Source organism: Acomys russatus, chromosome 3, assembly GCF_903995435.1.
Source record: "Acomys russatus chromosome 3, mAcoRus1.1, whole genome shotgun sequence".
Taxonomy (NCBI): Eukaryota; Metazoa; Chordata; class Mammalia; order Rodentia; family Muridae; genus Acomys; species Acomys russatus.
Window position 1 is genome coordinate 49,641,248 of NC_067139.1, and position 8,497 is coordinate 49,649,744.

Sequence of the window (8,497 nt, forward strand, 5' to 3'; positions counted from 1 at the left end):
AGACACTCAACACACACACACATACACAGAGAGATACACACACACACACACACACACACAGAGAGAGAGAGAGAGAGAGAGAGAGAGAGAGAGAGAGAGAGAGAGAGAGAGAGAGAGACAGACAGACAGACAGACAGACAGACAGACAGACAGACAGAGACAGAGACAGAGACAGAGACAGAGACAGAGACAGAGAGACAGAGAGAATTTAGTCTATACACCAAAATAGAGAATTCCATTTGGCTCACTATTTTTTCCACAATTTTCTAAACACAGCATAATAATTTGCCTGTAATAGTGTACTGGCACACACCATCCATATCTGATGACCAGACTTCTGTGGTGTTAATGCTTGACCTGAGAGAGGAGCACAGGCTTCAGGCCAGACTTCACTCTGCTGGGAGGTGTGAGGCGACCTCATGCCAGCCTCAGAGCACGTGACTCCACAGAGCCTCACCCTCAGGTCAGGGGTGAGTAAGAAGACTATGTACGCTTCTAGAGGAAGTGGCTTCGGTGATTTCTTGGATATTATGTGAGTACATTTAGAGAAGCTGGCTGCCAGACATGCCTGTCACTGTTATGGCAAGGGGATCTCCATGTGGGGGCAGCTCTCATTATGAAGAGGAACAGGCATGGCACTGCAACACCATCCCCAGCAGTGCTAACAACTTTATGACATCAAATGAAGGCTTAACTCTGCCTCAGAGGAACCAGGCATGGACAACAGACATGTACCACATCAAAAAACATGCACCCCAACATGCTTTTGAAAGCAGAAAAGCACAAAAGCTCATCGGGAGGCTCAGAGAATCTGGTAGCACATTGCATCTATTCAAATTATTGTCAAGATTGGGAGAAATCGGTCCTATAACTTTAGAGTTATTATATTTCATTCTCAGAAAAAAAACTAACTTCATATTACTAAGAGTTTGGTTTGTTGCTTGATTGGTTTTACGAGACAAGGTGTCGTTGTGTAGCCTTGGCTATCCTGGACTCGCTGTGTAGACCAGACTGGCCTTGAACTCATAAAGATCTGCCTGCTTCTGCCTCCTAAGTGCTGGGATTAAAAGTGTGCACCACCACACTCAGCAATAAGGGTTTTAAAGCATTAGCCATTTTAAACTTAGTAGAAGTGAGTTTTCCATAATGACAGTCTTGGATAATTGATTTATACTTTTCAGCTTGGGTTAACAGAATCTTATACTCATGACCAGCACTCAAGGGACCATGGAATCCTGAAAGGTTTGGCAGTTTCCCCAAGCTTACATACTTACAGGTAGCACCAAGGCCACTGTTTTTTAAAGAGCGCTGTTTTGCTGTGGTAATACTCCACAATATTACCTTGGGGAGTAGCGCACTGTCAGAGCAGAACAGAAGAAGCAATGGAGGAATGCAGTTTACTAGCTTGCTCTCCATGGCTTACCTAGCCTTTCTTCTACCACCCAGGGCCATCTGCCAATGGGTGGCACTGCCACCAGTGGGTGAGCCCTCCTACATCAATCATTAATCAAGAAAATGTACTACAAACTTGTCAGCAGGCAAATCGGATGGAGGCATGTCCTTAACTGAGGTCCCTCTTCCCAGATGACTCTACCTTGTGTCAAGTTGACATAAATCTAGTCAACACGTCTACTGTAGTTGCTTTGATTCACAGCAATGATTCTCAACTGATGACAGTACCCTCCCTCTCCCAGAGACCACCAGATAATGACTAGAGGTCATCTTTCTTGTTATAGTGTGAAGAGAGGGTCTCTCTCTGAACCACTCACGTTGAAGCTTGTGTGCAATCAAGTCCCGCCGTATACAAAATGATCCCTACCTTGGAAGTGCCACATTTACGTGCAAAGGCTTACACACATATACGCACAGTCTCTCTCCTCAACACACCCCTCTCTCAAGGTACACAAGGAAACGATAAAATAGGTCCTATGTCAGTCTAACATGTTTTTTATTTTTAAAAAATCAAGAGCGGTAATAACAACAGTAGGTCTGGAAATTTTCTGCTACTTTTCCCTTTCATTTCCACTCCCAACAATTCATCTCCAGTATCAGCCTGTGTTTACAGCTGCACCCTCAACCTGTGACCCCAAAGCAGCTGCTCCATAGCCCACTTAGTTCTTACCACCCGGTCCTTCCTTACTGCAAACCATTGCACTAACATCTCCACCCCCATCCCTCTCTCAGGCTCTTTCATAGTTTAAGCTTGTCCCACAACCCTCTCTAACAGACAATGACCTTGGGCTTCTGATCCTCCTGCTTACAAGCCTGAGTTTGGGGATTGTGTGTCTTGTGCTACATCTCTGGCTTAAGGGATGCTTGGGATCAAAGTCAAGGCTTCATGCCTAACAGGAGAGCACACCACCAACTAAGCTATATTCTGGGCTTCTGTTTCGCCTCAGCACCCTTTCAGTCTACTTTCCCACTCAGCAGTCACAGCTACCTTATGTCCCTTCTTAGTTGCTCAGTGGGACTAACATCATATGTCAATGCACGAAGGACAAGTATGCGGCAGGTGGCAGATTTGCAGTAGGATGCTGCAGGCACTGAGCATCAGGAGACAGGAAGACAACTTGTCTGTAGCTGAAAGATTGTAAAGATGATTAGCCTAAGCTGTTCTGATCCCTTGAGTCAGGACGCAGAAAGTACTTTCCAGTCTGCTTGCTCTCTGTTTTCCAGTCACTGACCTGTGTGGCCAGGACTGGTTTCCAACTCTAGAACATGGAGCTAGTTGATTGCAGCTTGAAAACTCTTCACTGAGGATCTGAGTCTCCCTCATTCATTTCAGTCTCATTCAGAGATATCATCCAAGAAACAGCATCAATTCACTGTCTTAATGCGACTGTGCCCTCCTCATCGGGGGCAGGAATAAGCTGGCTTTTCCCCCTTATGTATGAATACCTGATGTCATGATACAATATGTTTATGGTCGTGGTGAGGGCACAAGATTTTTGTTTGTTCCATTGTATTTAGTACCAAGATCAGCTCCCACCATGGTGAAGACATTAGCTTGCTTTAATGTCTCAAGTTTGGAAGTGTGGAGTGTTCTCAGACCACAGAGGAAACCCAATTTTCCCTTTAACTTGATGACTATGCATTTAAAATTTCTCGGCTTCTGAAAACAGCCTAAATTCACTGAAGGCTGTTTGCAAAATTATACTCTAAAAGAACTCACATCTATCTTTGTAGACAGAGCATGACCAATAAGTCAAGATATTTCTCAGGTGCTTTCTGAGTCATGGACAAAAGGAAGCATCTCCAATTATTTTTATTCATGTAAGACACAATTAATGGCCTAATTAAGGAACAACAATTTCATGGACTATTTTGTACTTATGATATTAAATGTACAAACTGAACAAGAATGGTGAAATGAAGTGGGGGAGCATTGCTTCCCATTAGCTGTGATGCAAGCTTGAAGTCTGATAGCAATGTACTTGCCTAGGGTCTGGCTTCAAGCCAATGAGACAAATTTCTCTTCCTGGGGAGAAGTCTATACAGATCAGGGCTCACCACACTCCTTCCAATCATCAAGAAGAGCATGATGACACCTCTTTCTAACAGTTTCCTGAGTTATGATTATCCCTGTTCTTCCTCTTAGTCTCTGCATCTACCCTGGAGATGGAGCTTAGATACAAGGACCATTATATGGGCACACAAGTATATATATATATATATATATATATATATATATATATATATATATATATATATATATATATATATATAGCAACTCATATCTATGGACTCCATGCGTTTTTGAATCATCTTCCAAAGACTTAGAGTCCATCATGGGAAGTTTTGTGAAACTGGTTAGTTAGGAGAGGCTCTCAAAGGGGAAATGTGGGAAGCAAGATCAGGAAGGGGAAGGAATCCAAGTAGAGATACAGTCTTATCTGGAATGTGAGGTATAACACCGAGATGGTTCTTCTCAAGGGAAATGAGGCAGCCTTGGCTTTTGCCTGCTCAGCAGAGGAGGATGTGAGTGCCTTGTGACCTCACAGGTGATAAGCCCTTAGTCCACATACAATTCTTCAATAACCAGAGCCTGCAGCTATCATTATTGACAAGCAGTGGGGTGATGGTGTGCTCACACAGGTGAGGGAGTCTTGGGTGTGGTACAAATGGTATTTTCTCCTGCGTACCAATCTCAAAGACTTGTGGATCATAGTTGTAGCCATTTTTTAATACCCTAAGCACTCTCTCAAAGTGTTGCTACTTGACACCGGGTTATCTGGAGTGGCCTTCAGCATCATAGCTGGCATCCTGGGTTCATTCTGAGGAAGTTCTTCTAATGAAAAGCAATGTGTATGCAGCTTTGGCAATCCCTGATAGCACCTTCTCCTTGAAATCCTCTGAGTGTTTCACAAGGAGCCATTTTAACATGTCTCAGGGAGCAGTGGAGGGCTCAAGCAAGATGGTAAAACATCTGATCTAAAGATGAGAAGAGTTATTTTATTACCTACACTGAATAATAATTAAATGAAGCCATTTCAGTAGGCCCCTCAGCAACCTTATTTGCATTTATATTTTTTCACTTATTTTTTATTTATGTCTCTGAAGAAACATGATCTTGCACCGCATTTTCCAACCTCAGCATATTCACATTTAGGCTGAAAACATTCTCAACTGTGCTCTGCATTGCAGCATACTTGCCAGGACCCCAGGCCTCTGCCCAGAAGACGCTGATGATTTGTGCACCGGAGCCACCCTTACTTCACCAAATAGGCACTGGAAGTTAAACTGTCCTTGGTTGAGAAGCTAAAGGAATCAGAGATCTCGCCGCTATTTATAGCTTGACCAAGTTCAGTTATCCTAAGCATCCATTCAAATTTATTCCAATTCCTGTCAGTCCTCTCTGTTCTACACTTCTATCCATTGCGACAATTGGCATTGAAGTGGAGTTATTGATGCACACTTGTCTCTCAGGCTGGAGCTGGATGCAGCTGAGGTCTCTCTTGCTATTATTTTAGATGCAGAAGGCACTGAGTTAAGAGTCACTTTCCCTGAATTAAAGTAACGAAGATAAAGAGTAAAGAGCCCTAGTTGTTCAGCTTGGAGAAGCTCTTCTAGCCTGATGATGATCACAGTGATATTGATCCCAGCTACCACTTACTAAATACGGAGCTTGGATGCTGTGCTGAGCCCCTTATACATTCTAGCCTCACAGGATAGCTATGAAGCAAGCATTACTCTCTTCATTTAATCATACTTCACTGTCATTCAGAAGCTGGGAGCCACGAAGGCTCATGCACAGTCTATTGATTAGGACCTTAGGGTCATACAAAGTGGATATGTGAGAGGACTTAAGGTCTTTGGAGACTCTAGATCTGATGGGTGCCCCAAATGGGAGGGAGGTAAAACATGTATTACGAGTGCTCTAGGTTTGCATGGGGGTGTCTTGTTCATTCTGAATCCATCTATTATCCCTAATACATGATGACTCAGAACAGTCCACTGTTGGATACAAAGGCTTCCCAGAGTTTCTTTCTGGTCCTACTTTGCTTCTAATCCCAGTTCAAAAAATTTTCCAAACATTGACCAAAATAAAAATCAAGTTGGGTTATGAGCATAAATGTCCTTCCTTAACTCCATCTTAGGCATGCAGGGTATGGCACCATCTTGGATGCTACTCCCAAAACCAGCCATACCACTCCTGGCCATATACATGAAAGATGTTCCACCTACAGCAAGGACATTTGCTTAACTATGTTCATAGCAGCCTTATATGTAATAGCCAGAATCTGGAAACAACCTAGATGTCCCTCCACTGAAGAATGGATACAGAAATTGTGGTACACTTACACAGTGGAATACTACTCAGCTATTAAAAACAAAGTAATCTTGAAATATGTAGGCAAATGGATGGAACTAGAAAAGATCAACCTGAGTGAGGTAACCCAGACCCAGAAAGACACACATGGTGTCTACTCACTTAGGAGTGGATATTAGCCCAACATAGTTGTCCTCTGAAAGATTCTACCCAGATAGGGGTTGGAACAGTTGCTAGGTCTTGCAGCTAGACTCTAGGTGGAGTGGTAGAGTTGTATGGAAGACCTGGAGGAATCAGGAGTCACAAAGCTGGTGTATCTGGAACTAGGAGGCCTGCCCAAACTGATGCACCAAGCAAGGACAATGCATGCAAAATAGAACCTAGGTCATCTGTTCAGATATAGCCAGTGGATAGCTCATTCTCCACTGTTGTGTAGGGTAGGGAAGGGGAGGCACTGTGGGCACACGTTAAAGGTCTAGAGGATGGGAAAAGGGCAGAAGAGGGAGGGAGGGTGGGAATGGGAAGATAATAATCAGGATGTAATGTGAACAAATTATAATAAATATTAAATTTTTTTATTTTTTTGTTTTTATTTTTTTATTAATATATTCTTGTTACATCTCAATGTTTATCCCATCCCTTGTATCCTCCCATTCTTCCCTCCCCCCCACCATTTTCCCGTTATTCCCCTCCCCTATGACTGTTCCTGAGGGGGATTTCCTCCCCCTGTATATGCTCGTAGGGTAGCAAGTCTCTTCTTGGTAACCTGCTGTCCTTCCTCTGAGTGCCACCAGGTCTCCCCCTCCAGGGGATATGGTCAAGTGTGAGGCACCAGAGTACATGAGAAAGTCATATCACACTCTCCACTCAACTGTGGAGAATGTTCTGACCATTGGCTAGATCTGGGAAGGGGTTTAAAGTTTACCGCCTGTATTGTCCTTGGCTGGTGCCTTAGTTTGAGCGGGACCCCTGGGCCCAAATCTGCCTATCATAATGTTCTACTTGTAGGTTTCTAGGACCCTCTGGATCCTTTTATTTTGCTATTCTCTCATGTGTCTCTCATTTATAGTCCCAGTAGGATGTCCTCCCCTCTGTCCCAGTTTCCTGGTAAGTGAAGGCTTTCGTGGGACATGCCCCTTGGGCTAGTGTGCAGATATAACGAAATTTGTGGATAAATGGATTGAGCTAGAAATGATCATAATGAGTGAGTTAACCCAGAAGCAGAAAGAATCAAATTTTTTTAAAAAAAAAAGAAGAAAAGCTCTTTTTCGTGGCTCCTCCTAGGCAGTCGGCTGTGTCAAGATGAAGCTGAATATCTCCTTCTCTGCCACCGGCTGTCAGAAACTCATTGAAGTGGACGATGAGCGCAAGCTTCGAACATTCTATGAGAAGCGGATGGCCACGGAAGTAGCTGCTGCTGCTCTGGGGGAAGAATGGAAGGGTTATGTGGTCCGGATCAGTGGTGGGAACGACAAACAAAGGTTTCCCATGAAGCAGGGCGTTTTGACCCATGGCAGAGTGCACCTGCTCTTGAGTAAGGGGCATTCTTGTTATAGACCAAGGAGAACTGGAGAGAGGAAGTGCAAGTCTGTTCGTGGATGCATTGTGGATGTCAACCTGAGTGTTCTCAACTTGGTCATTGTAAAAAAAGGAGAGAAGGATATTCCCGGACGGACAGACACTACTGTGCCTCGCCGGCTGGGACCTAAAAGAGCTGGCAGAATCCAAAAACTCTTCAATCTCTCTAAAGAAGACGATGTCCCCCAGTATGTTGTCAGAAAGCCCTTAAACAGGGAAGGTAGGAAACCCAGGACCAAAGATTCAGGGTCTTGTCACTCCCCGTGTCCTGCAAACAAACGCAGATGCATAGCTCTGAAGAAACAGCGTACTAAGAAAAACAAGGAGGAGGCTGCAGAATACGCTAAACTTTTGGCTAAGAGAATGAAGGAAGCCAAAGAAAAATGCCAGGAGCAGATTGCCAAGAGACATAGGCTGTCCTCGCTGAGAGCTTCTACTTCTAAGTCTGAGTCCAGTCAAGAATAAGTCTTTGATAGTAACAAATAAATGATCATGCCTTGAAAAAAAAATAAATAAATAAGAAGAAAAGAAACTGTAAGCTTAGGGAAAAATAGCGTGTGTTAATGGCACACACGGTCAGTTCTAAGTTCTCTGGATCCCTGGCACAACACACTGCTAACAACAATGAACTCTCTGCTATACATATATCCAGTGATTAGGTCTTAAGCATTCTCATCCTGAAAGCTAATGACAGGAACTGATAGGCAGGGCACTTAGCATGACTGGGGAAATCACTGCACGAGGGAATCCATGGAAAATACTTGCAATGCTGTCAAGAATACTTCCACCGGAGCTGAGAAAATAGATGAAGAGACCAAAGAGCACATCATGAGAGAAAATCCCAAAGTGCAGAGCCTACAGTTGGGAGCAACTCTCTAAGGTCTAACGCAACTTTGTGGAGCCTTCCTGGACCCCATGGCTGAGGCCTTTTGGAATAAGCAGCCTGCTGCTTTGGCCCAGTTGCTGACTGGTGCTGATCCAGTTCCACAGTAACTGCCACAAACTGCTAAGAATTAAGCAAACTCTCCTGTCTGGAGTCCCAGTTTGAGAAACCAGGGAGAGTAGCCCAAAATGTTTGCATGAAGCTGTCAGCTTGAGAGAACTGGTCTGCAAAGCCAGCAACCATCTCCGAGTCATGAATTCTGATTA

At 43.9% G+C, this 8,497-nt stretch overlaps 1 pseudogene; it reads left to right on the plus strand.

Annotated features, from left to right (window-relative positions):
* Positions 1 to 7,037: 7,037 nt before the first annotated feature.
* Positions 7,038 to 7,813, plus strand: LOC127187033 (40S ribosomal protein S6-like; annotated as a pseudogene).
* The last annotated feature ends 684 nt before the right edge of the window (positions 7,814 to 8,497 follow it).